Below are 13201 nucleotides of genomic sequence, written 5' to 3' on the forward strand. Positions count from 1 at the left end.
GAAACGTTATAATTTTGACATTTGGACTATACGATGAATACTTGATATTTCCAGATATCAATGCTAATACATGTATAAATCTCATTTTCTCTACAGACCTAGCCAGAGATGATTTTCATTCAAATGTACAACTATTATGCTTTTCAGAGCCTGAAAGGCGTTTTAATTATTACATTTCGATTATAGTATTAAAACATGGTTTCTCGAGAAATTCACGATCAATGCTTGCACTCGTTTTTAACTCATTTACTCTACATACCAAGCCAGAGACGATTTTCTTTAAAATGATGAATTATTAAGCTTTTCAGAGCCTGAGTAGGGTTTCAATTATCACATTTGGACTTTAGGATGAATACTTAATTTTTCGATAAAAATGCTAAAACTAACTTGAAACTCATATCCTCAAGAGGCCAAGCCAGTTGATTTTTATAAAAATGTTTATTTATTATGCTTTTCAGAGCCTGAAAAGCGTTTCAATTCTGACATTTGGACTGTACGATGAATACTCGATTTTTCGAGATATACGCTTTCAATGCTTGTACACGTTTGTAACTCATTTTCTCTACAGACCTAGCGAAAGATGATTTTCGTTTAAATGTTGAATTATTAAGCTTTTCAGAGCCTGAAAAGCGTTTTAATTGTCACATTTCGATTATAGGAACAAAGCGTGAATTGTCGTAAAATTCGCGTTCAATGCTAATTCTTACTTGAGACTCATTTTCTATACAGACCTAGCCAGAGATGATTATCATTTAAATGTTGTTTTATTATGCTTTGCAGATCCTGAAAAGCGTTTTCATTATCACATTTGGACTATAGGATGAATACTTGATTTTTCGAGAAATTCGCGTTCAATCCTAATACTCACTTGATATTCATTTTCTATACAGACCAAGCCATATATGATTTTCTTTAAAATGATGAATTATTAAGCTTTTCAGAGCCAGAGTAGGGTTTCAATTATCACATTTGGACTTTAAGATGAATACTTAAATTTTCGATAAAAATGCTAGTACTCGTTTGAAACTCATAACCTCAAGAGGCCAAGCCAGTTGATTTTTATAAAAATGTTGATTTATTATGCTTTTCAGAGTCTGAAAATCGTTACAATTCTGACATTTGGACTGTACGTTGAATACTCGATTTTTCGAGATATACGCTTTCAATGCTTGTACACGTTTGTAACTCATTTTCTCTACAGACCTAGCGAGAGATGATTATCATTTAAATGTTGTTTTATTATGCTTTGCAGATCCTGAAAAGCGTTTTCATTATCACATTTGGACTATAGGATGAATACTTGATTTTCGAGAAATTCGCGTTCAATGCTAATACTCACTTGAGATTCATTTTCTGTACAGACCAAACCAGAGATGATTTTCTTTAAAATGTTGAATTATTATGTCTTTCAGATCCTGAAAAGCGTTATAATTTTGACATTTGGACTATGCGATGAATACTTGATTTTTCCAGATATACGCTATCAATCACAGGTTTAAAACTCATTTTCTCAACAGACCAAAGCAGAGATGATTTTTTTTAAAAATGTTGAATTATTATACTTTTCAGAGCTTGAAAAGCGTTCTAATTATGACATTTTACCCATAGGATCAATACTTGATTTCTACTGTAATTCAAGTACCATGCTAGTTCTCGTTTGAAACTCATTTTCTCTATAGACCAATCCAGAAATGATTTTCATAAATATGTTGTATTGTTATGCTTTTCAGAGCCTCATAATGTGTTTTAATTATGACATTTCGATTATAGTATTAAAACATGATTTCTCGAGAAATGCTTGCACTCGTTTTTAACTCATTTTGTCTACAGACCAAGCTAGAGATGATTTTCATAAAAATGTTGAATTATTATGCTTTTCAGAGCCTGACAAGCGTTATAATTTTGACACTTGGACTATAGGATGAATACTTGATTTTTCAAGATATACGCTCTCAATGTAGTACTCGTTTGAGATTCATTTTCTATGCAGACCTAGCCAGAGATGATCATAAATTAAATGTCGAATTATTAAGCTTTTCAGACTGTTAAAGCGTTTTAAATATCACATTTGGGCTTTAGGATGAGTACTTGATTTTTCGAGAAATCGCGTTAAATGCTAATATTCACTTGAGACTCTTTTTCTATACGGACGAAGCAAGAGATGATTTTCTTTAAGATGTTGATTTATTATGCTTTTCAGAGCCTGAGACGCGTTTGAATTATTACATTTCGTCTATTGGATCAAAACTTGATTTTTTGAGAAATTCACGTTCCATGCAAGTAATCGTTTGTAACGCATTTTCTCTACAGCCGAGGCCAAACAAGATTCCCTTTAAAATGTTGAATTATTAAGCCTTTCAGAGCCTGAATAGCCTTTCAGTTATCACAATTGGACTTTAGGATGAGTACTTGATTTTTCGAGAAAAATGCTAGTACTCGTTTGAAACACATTTCCTCAACAGGCCAAGCCAGTTGATTTTTATAAAAATGTTGATTTATTATGCTTTTCAGAGCCTGAACAAAGCGTGATTTGTCGTAAAATTCGAGTTCAATGCTAATACTTACTTGAGACTCATTTTCTATACAGACCTAGCCAGAGATGATTATCATTTAAATGTTGTTTTATTATGCTTTTCAGAGCCTTAAAAGCGTTTTCATTATCACATTTGGACTATAGGATGAATATTTGATTTTTCGAGAAATTCGCGTTCAATGCTAATAGTCACTTGAGATTCATTTTCTATACAGTTAAAGCCAGAGATGATTTTCTTTTAAAATGTTGATTTATTATGCCTTTCATAGCCTGAAAAGCATTTTAATTCTGACAATTGGACTATACGATGAATACTTGATTTTTCTAGAAATACGCTTTCAATGCTAGAACACTTTTTTAACTCATTTTCTCTACAGACCTAGCCAATGATGATTTTCATTTAAATGTTGAATTATTAAGTTCTTCAGAGCCTGAAAAGCGTTTTAATTATTAGTTTTCGCATATAGGATCAAAACATGATTTCTCCAGAAATTCACGTTCCATGCTAGTACTCATTTGAAACGCATTTTCTCTACACCAAACAAGATTTCATTTAAAATGTTGAATTATTAAGCTTTTCAGAGCCTGAATAGCGTTTCAGTTATCACAATTGGACTTTAGGATGAGTACTTGATTTTTCGAGAAAAATGCTAGTACTCGCTTGAAACTCATTTCCTCAACAGGCCAAGCAAGAGATGGTTTTCATTAAAATGTTGAATTATTAAGCTTCTTAAAGCCTGAAAACCGTTTTAATTATCACATTTCAATTATAGGATCAAAGCGTGATTTGTCGTAAAATTCGCGTTCAATACTATTACTCACTTGAGACTCATTTTCTGTACAGACCAAGCCAGAGATGATTTTTTTTTAAAATGTTGAATTATTTTGTCTTTCAGAGCCTGAGAAACGTTATAATTTTGACATTTGGACTATACGATGAATACTTGATATTTCCAGATATCAATGCTAATACATGTATAAATCTCATTTTCTCTACAGACCTAGCCAGAGATGATTTTCAATCAAATGTACAACTATTATGCTTTTCAGAGCCTGAAAGGCGTTTTAATTATTACATTTCGATTATAGTATTAAAACATGGTTTCTCGAGAAATTCACGTTCAATGCTTGCACTCGTTTTTAACTCATTTACTCTACATACCAAGCCAGAGATAATTTTCTTTAAAATGATGAATTACTAAGATTTTCAGAGCGTGAGTAGGGTTTCAATTATCACATTTGGACTTTAGGATGAATACTTAATTTTTCGATAAAAATGCTAAAACTAACTTGCAACTCATATCCTCAAGAGGCCAAGCCAGTTGATTTTTATAAAAATGTTTATTTATTATGCTTTTCAGAGCCTGAAAAGCGTTTCAATTCTGACATTTGGACTGTACGATGAATATTCGATTTTTCGAGATATACGCTTTCAATGCTTGTACACGTTTGTAACTCATTTTCTCTACAGACCTAGCGAAAGATGATTTTCGTTTAAATGTTGAATTATTAAGCTTTTCAGAGCCTGAAAAGCGTTCTAATTCTCACATTTCGATTATAGGAACAAAGCGTGATTTGTCGAAAAATTCGCGTTCAATGCTAATACTTACTTGAGACTCATTTTCTATACAGACCTAGCCAGAGATGATTATCATTTAAATGTTGTTTTATTATGCTTTGCAGATCCTGAAAAGCGTTTTCATTATCACATTTGGACTATAGGATGAATACTTGATTTTTCGAGAAATTCGCATTCAATGCTAATACTCACTTGAGATTCATTTTCTATACAGACCAAGCCAGAGATGATTTTCTTTAAAATGATGAATTGTTAAGCTTTTCAGAGCCAGAGTAGGGTTTCAATTATCACATTTGGACTTTAGGTTGAATACTTAATTTTTCGATAAAAATGCTAGTACTCGTTTGAAACTCATATCCTCAAGAGGCCAAGCCAGTTGATTTTTATAAAAATGTTCATTTATTATGCTTTTCAGAGTCTGAAAATCGTTACAATTCTGACATTTGGACTGTACTTTGAATACTCGATTTTTCGAGATATACGCTTTCAAAGCTTGTACACGTTTGTAACTCATTTTCTCTACAGACCTAGCGAAAGATGATTTTCATTTAAATGTTGAATTATTAGGCTTTTCAGAGCCTGAAAAGCGTTTTAATTATCACATTTCGATTATAGGAACAAAGCGTGATTTGTCGTAAAATTCGCGTTCAATGCTAATACTTACTTGAGACTCATTTTCTATACAGACCTAGCCAGAGATTATTATCATTTAAATGTTGTTTTATTATGCTTTTCCGATCCTGAAAAGCGATTTAATTATGACATTTGGACTATACGATGAATACTTGATTTTTCGAGATATACGTTTTTAATGCTAGTACTCAGTTAATACTCTTTTTCTATACGAACCAAGCCAGAGATGATTTTCATTGAAATGTTGAATTATTACGCTTTTCAGAGGCTGAAAAGCGTTTTAATTATAACATTTCACTACACTATGAATACTTGATTTTTTCAAGAAATTCGCGTTAAATGCTAATATTGGTTAGCAACTCGTTTTTTCTATAGACCAATCCAGAGATGATTTTCATTAAAATGTTGAATTATTATGCTTTTCAGAGCCTTAAAAGCGTTTTCATTATCACATTTGGACTATAGGTTAAATACTTGATTTTTCGAGAAATTCGCGTTCAATCCTAATACTCACTTGATATTCAGTTTCTATACAGACCAAGCCATATATGATTTTCTTTAAAATGATGAATTATTAAGCTTTTCAGAGCCAGAGTAGGGTTTCAATTATCACATTTGGACTTTAAGATGAATACTTAAATTTTCGATAAAAATGCTAGTACTCGTTTGAAACTCATATCCTCAAGAGGCCAAGCCAGTTGATTTTTATAAAAATGTTGATTTATTATGCTTTTCAGAGTCTGAAAATCGTTACAATTCTGACATTTGGACTGTACGTTGAATACTCGATTTTTCGAGATATACGCTTTAAATGCTTGTACACGTTTGTAACTCATTTTCTCTACAGACCTAGCGAGAGATGATTATCATTTAAATGTTGTTTTATTATGCTTTGCAGATCCTGAAAAGCGTTTTCATTATCACATTTGGACTATAGGATGAATACTTGATTTTTCGAGAAATTCGCGTTCAATGCTAATACTCACTTGAGATTCATTTTCTATACAGATAAAGCCAGAGATGATTTTCTTTAAAATGTTGAATTATTATGCTTTTCAGAGCCTGAGAAGCGTTTTAATTATTACATTTCCACTAAAGGATCGAAACTTAATTTTTCGAGATTCGCGTTCAATGTTAATACCCACTTGAGACTCATGTTCTATACAGACCATGCCAGAGATGATCTTCTTTAAAATGTTGATTTATTATGCCTTTCATAGCCTGAAAAGCGTTTTAATTCTGACATTTGGACTATACGATGAATACTTGATTTTTCTAGAAATACGCTTTCAATGCTAGAACACTTTTTTAACTCATTTTCTATACAGACCTAGCCAGAGACGATTATCTTTTAAAGGTTGAATTATTAAGCTTTTCAGAGCCTGAAACGCGTTTTAATTATTACATTTCGCATATGTGATCAAAACTTGATTTCTTTTGAAATTCACATTCCATGCTAGTACTCGATTCAAACGCATTTTCTCTACACACCAACCCAGAGATGATTTTCATTAAAGTGTTGAATTATTATGCTTTTCAGATCCTGAAAAGCGATTTAATTATGACATTTGGACTATACGATGAATACTTGATTTTTCGAGATATACGTTTTTAATGCTAGTACACGTTTGTAGCTCATTTTCTCTACAGAGCTAGCCAATGATGATTTTCATTTAAGTGTTGAATTATTAAGCTATTCAGAGCCTGAAAAGCGTTTTAATTATTACATTTCGCCAATAGGATTAAAACTTGATTTCTCCAGAATTTCACGTTCCATGCTAGTAGTCGTTTGAAACACATTTTCCCTACACACCAAGCCAGAGATGATTTTCATTCAAATGTAGATATATTATGCATTTCAGATCCTTAAATGCGTTTTCATTATCACATTTGGACTATAGGATGAATGCTTGATTTTTCGAGAAATTCGGGTTAAATGCTAATACTCAGTTAATACTCTTTTTCTATACGGACCAAGCCAGAAATGTTTTTCATTGAAATGTTGAATTATTACGCTTTTCAGAGGCTGAAAAGCGTTTTAATTATAACATTTCACTACACTATGAATACTTGATTTTTTCAACAAATTCGCGTTAGATGCTAATATTGGTTTGAAACTCGTTTTTTCTATAGACCAATCCAGAGATGATTTTCATTAAAATGTAGAATTATTATGCTTTTCAGAGCCTTAAAAGCGTTTTCATTATCACATTTGGACTATAGGATGAATATTTGATTTTTCGAGAAATTCGCGTTCAATGATAATAGTCACTTGAGATTCATTTTCTATACAGATAAAGCCAGAGATGATTTTCTTTAAAATGTTGAATTATTATGCTTTTCAGAGCCTGAGAAGCGTTTTAATTATTACATTTCCACTATAGGATCGAAACTTAATTTTTCGAGATTCTCGTTCAATGTTAATACTCACTTGAGACTCATGTTCTATACAGACTATGCCAGAGATGATCTTCTTTAAAATGTTGATTTATTATGCCTTTCATAGCCTGAAAAGCATTTTAATTCTGACAATTGGACTGTACGATGAATACTTGATTTTTCTAGAAATACGCTTTCAATGCTAGAACACTTTTTTAACTCATTTTCTCTACAGACCTAGCCAATGATGATTTTCATTTAAATGTTGAATTATTAAGCTTTTCAGAGCCTGAAAAGCGTTTTAATTATTACATTTCGCATATAGGATCAAAACATGATTTCTCCAGAAATTCACGTTCCATGCTAGTACTCATTTGAAACGCATTTTCTCTACACCAAATAAGATTTCCTTTAAAATGTTGAATTATTAAGCTTTTCAGAGCCTGAATAGCGTTTCAGTTATCACAATTGGACTTTAGGATGAGTACTTGATTTTTCGAGAAAAATGCTAGTACTCGCTTGAAACTCATTTCCTCAACAGGCCAAGCAAGAGATGGTTTTCATTAAAATGTTGAATTATTAAGCTTCTTAAAGCCTGAAAACCGTTTTAATTATCACATTTCAATTATAGGATCAAAGCGTGATTTGTCGTAAAATTCGCGTTAAATACTAATACTCACTTGAGACTCATTTTCTGTACAGACCAAGCCAGAGATGATTTTTTTTAAAATGTTGAATTATTTTGTCTTTCAGAGCCTGAGAAACGTTATAATTTTGACATTTGGACTATACGATGAATACTTGATATTTCCAGATATCAATGCTAATACATGTATAAATCTCATTTTCTCTACAGACCTAGCCAGAGATGATTTTCATTCAAATGTACAACTATTATGCTTTTCAGAGCCTGAAAAGCGTTTCAATTCTGACATTTGGACTGTACAATGAATACTCGATTTTTCGAGATATACGCTTTCAATGCTTGTACACGTTTGTAACTCATTTTCTCTACAGACCTAGCGAAAGATGATTTTCGTTTAAATGTTGAATTATTAAGCTTTTCAGAGCCTGAAAAGCGTTTTAATTGTCACATTTCGATTATAGGAACAAAGCGTGATTTGTCGTAAAATTCGCGTTCAATGCTAATACTTACTTGAGACTCATTTTCTATACAGACCTAGCCAGAGATGATTATCATTTAAATGTTGTTTTATTATGCTTTGCAGATCCTGAAAAGCGTTTTCATTATCACATTTGGACTATAGGATGAATACTTGATTTTTCGAGAAATTCGCGTTCAATCCTAATACTCACTTGATATTCATTTTCTATACAGACCAAGCCATATATGATTTTCTTTAAAATGATGAATTATTAAGCTTTTCAGAGCCAGAGTAGGGTTTCAATTATCACATTTGGACTTTAAGATGAATACTTAAATTTTCGATAAAAATGCTAGTACTCGTTTGAAACTCATATCCTTAAGAGGCCAAGCCAGTTGATTTTTATAATAATGTTGATTTATTATGCTTTTCAGAGTCTGAAAATCGTTACAATTCTGACATTTGGACTGTACGTTGAATACTCGATTTTTCGAGATATACGCTTTCAATGCTTGTACACGTTTGTAAGTCATTTTCTCTACAGACCTAGCGAGAGATGATTATCATTTAAATGTTGTTTTATTATGCTTTGCAGATCCTGAAAAGCGTTTTCATTATCACATTTGGACTATAGGATGAATACTTGATTTTTCGAGAAATTCGCGTTCAATGCTAATACTCACTTGAGATTCATTTTCTATACAGACCAAGCCAGAGATGATTTTCTTTAAAATGTTGAATTATTATGTCTTTCAGATCCTGAAAAGCGTTATAATTTTGACATTTGGACTATGCGATGAATACTTGATATTTCCAGATATACGCTATCAATCACAGGTTTAAAACTCATTTTCTCAACAGACCAAAGCAGAGATGATTTTTTTTAAAAATGTTGAATTATTATACTTTTCAGAGCTTGAAAAGCGTTCTAATTATGACATTTTACCCATAGGATCAATACTTGATTTCTACTGTAATTCAAGTACCATGCTAGTTCTCGTTTGAAACTCATTTTCTCTATAGACCAATCCAGAAATGATTTTCATAAATATGTTGTATTGTTATGCTTTTCAGAGCCTCATAATGTGTTTTAATTATGACATTTCGACTATAGTATTAAAACATGATTTCTCGAGAAATGCTTGCACTCGTTTTTAACTCATTTTGTCTACAGACCAAGCTAGAGATGATTTTCATAAAAATGTTGAATTATTATGCTTTTCAGAGCCTGACAAGCGTTTTAATTTTGACACTTGGACTATAGGATGAATACTTGATTTTTCAAGATATACGCTCTCAATGTAGTACTCGTTTGAGATTCATTTTCTATGCAGACCTAGCCAGAGATGATCATAAATTAAATGTCGAATTATTAAGCTTTTCAGACTGTTAAAACGTTTTAAATATCACATTTGGGCTTTAGGATGAGTACTTGATTTTTCGAGAAATCGCGTTAAATGCTAATATTCACTTGAGACTCTTTTTCTATACGGACGAAGCCAGAGATGATTTTCTTTAAGATGTTGATTTTTTATGCTTTTCAGAGCCTGAGACGCGTTTGAATTATTACATTTCGACTATTGGATCAAAACTTGATTTTTTGAGAAATTCACGTTCCATGCAAGTAATCATTTGTAACGCATTTTCTCTACAGCCGAGGCCAAACAAGATTCCCTTTAAAATGTTGAATTATTAAGCCTTTCAGAGCCTGAATAGCCTTTCAGTTATCACAATTGGACTTTAGGATGAGTACTTGATTTTTCGAGAAAAATGCTAGTACTCGTTTGAAACACATTTCCTCAAGAGGCCAAGCCAGTTGATTTTTATAAAAATGTTGATTTATTATGCTTTTCAGAGCCTGAAAAGCGTTTCAGTTCTGACATTTGGACTGTACGATGAATACTCGATTTTTCGAGATATACGCTTTCAATGCTTGTACACGTTTGTAACTCATTTTCTCTACAGACCTAGCGAAAGATGATTTTCGTTTAAATGTTGAATTATTAAGCTTCTCAGAGCCTGAAAAGCGTTTTAATTGTCACATTTCGATTATAGGAACAAAGCGTGATTTGTCGTAAAATTCGAGTTCAATGCTAATACTTACTTGAGACTCATTTTCTATACAGACCTAGCCAGAGATGATTATCATTTAAATGTTGTTTTATTATGCTTTGCAGATCCTGAAAAGCGTTTTCATTATCACATTTGGACTATAGGATGAATACTTGATTTTTCGAGAAATTCGCGTTCAATGCTAATATTCACTTGAGACTCTTGTTCTATACGGACGAAGCAATAGATGATTTTCTTTAAGATGTTGATTTATTATGCTTTTCAGAGCCTGAGACGCGTTTGAATTATTACATTTCGTCTATTGGATCAAAACTTGATTTTTTGAAAAATTCACGTTCCATGCAAGTAATCGTTTGTAACGCATTTTCTCTACAGCCGAGGCCAAACAAGATTTCCTTTAAAATGTTGTATTATTAAGCTTTTCAGAGTCTGAATAGCGTTTCAGTTATCACAATTGGACTTTAGGATGAGTACTTGATTTTTCGAGAAAAATGCTAGTACTCGTTTGAAACTCATTTCCTCAACAGGCCAAGCCAGTTGATTTTTATAAAAATGTTGATTTATTATGCTTTTCAGAGCCTGAAAAGCGTTTCAATTCTGACATTTGGACTGTACGATGAATACTCGAATTTTCGAGATATACGCTTTCAATGCTTGTACACGTTTGTAACTCATTTTCTCTACAGACCTAGCGAAAGATGATTTTCGTTTAAATGTTGAATTATTAAGCTTTTCAGAGCCTGAAAAGCGTTTTAATTGTCACATTTTGATTATAGAAACAAAGCGTGATTTGTCGTAAAATTCGCGTTCAATGATAATACTTACTTGAGACTCATTTTCTATACAGACCTAGACAGAGATTATTATCATTTAAATGTTGTTTTATTATGCTTTGCAGATCCTGAAAAGCGTTTTCATTATCACATTTGGACTATAGGATGAATACTTGATTTTTCGAGAAATTCGCGTTCAATGCTAATACTCACTTGATATTCATTTTCTATACAGACCAAGCCATATATGATTTTCTTTAAAATGATGAATTATTAAGCTTTTCAGAGCCAGAGTAGGGTTTCAATTATCACATTTGGACTTTAGGATGAATACTTAATTTTTCGATAAAAATGCTAGTACTCGTTTGAAACTCATATCCTCAAGAGGCCAAGCCAGTTGATTTTTATAAAAATGTTCATTTATTATGCTTTTCAGAGTCTGAAAATCGTTACAATTCTGACATTTGGACTGTACTTTGAATACTCGATTTTTCGAGATATACGCTTTCAAAGCTTGTACACGTTTGTAACTCATTTTCTCTACAGACCTAGCGAAAGATGATTTTCATTTAAATGTTGAATTATTAAGCTTTTCAGAGCCTGAAAAGCGTTTTAATTATCACATTTCGATTATAGGAACAAAGCGTGATTTGTCGTAAAATTCGCGTTCAATGCTAATACTTACTTGAGACTCATTTTCTATACAGACCTAGCCAGAGATGATTATCATTTAAATGTTGTTTTGTTATGCTTTGCACATCCTGAAAAGCGTTTCCATTATCACATTTGGACTATAGGATGAATACTTGATTTTTCGAGAAATTCGCGTTCAATGCTAATACTCACTTGAGATTCATTTTCTATACAGACCAAGCCAGAGATGATTTTCTTTAAAATGTTGAATTATTATGTCTTTCAGATCCTGAAAAGCGTTATAATTTTGACATTTGGACTATGCGATGAATACTTGATTTTTCCAGATATACGCTATCAATGTAGTACTCGTTTGAGATTCATTTTCTATGCAGACCTAGCCAGAGATGATCATAAATTAAATGTCGAATTATTAAGCTTTTCAGACTCTTAAAGCGTTTTAAATATCACATTTGGGCTTTAGGATGAGTACTTGATTTTTCGAGAAATTCGCGTTAAATGCTAATATTCACTTGAGACTCTTTTTCTATACGGACGAAGCAAGAGATGATTTTCTTTAAGATGTTGATTTATTATGCTTTTCAGAGCCTGAGACGCGTTTGAATTATTACATTTCGTCTATTGGATCAAAACTTGATTTTTTGAGAAATTCACGTTCCATGCAAGTAATCGTTTGCAACGCATTTTCTCTACAGCCGAGGCCAAACAAGATTTCCTTTAAAATGTTGAATTATTATGCTTTTCAGAGCCTTAAAAGCGTTTTCATTATCACATTTGGACTATAGGATGAATATTTGATTTTTCGAGAAATTCGCGTTCAATGCTAATAGTCACTTGAGATTCATTTTCTATACAGTTAAAGCCAGAGATGATTTTCTTTAAAATGTTGAATTATTATGCTTTTCAGAGCCTGAGAAGCGTTCTAATTATTACATTTCCACTATAGGATCGAAACTTAATTTTTCGAGATTCTCGTTCAATGTTAATACTCACTTGAGACTCATGTTCTATACAGACCATGCCAGAGATGATCTTCTATAAAATGTTGATTTATTATGCCTTTCATAGCCTGAAAAGCATTTTAATTCTGACAATTGGACTATACGATGAATACTTGATTTTTCTAGAAATACGCTTTCAATGCTAGAACACTTTTTTAACTCATTTTCTCTACAGACCTAGCCAATGATGATTTTCATTTAAATGTTGAATTATTAAGTTTTTCAGAGCCTGAAAAGCGTTTTAATTATTACATTTCGCATATAGGATCAAAACATGATTTCTCCAGAAATTCACGTTCCATGCTAGTACTCGTTTGAAACGCATTTTCTCTACACCAAACAAGATTTCCTTTAAAATGTTGAATTATTAAGCTTTTCAGAGCCTGAATAGCGTTTCAGTTATCACAATTGGACTTTAGGATGAGTACTTGATTTTTCGAGAAAAATGCTAGTACTCGCTTGAAACTCAT

Source organism: Lepisma saccharinum, chromosome 30, assembly GCF_977018435.1.
Source record: "Lepisma saccharinum chromosome 30, izLepSacc3.1, whole genome shotgun sequence".
Classification (NCBI taxonomy): Eukaryota; Metazoa; Arthropoda; class Insecta; order Zygentoma; family Lepismatidae; genus Lepisma; species Lepisma saccharinum.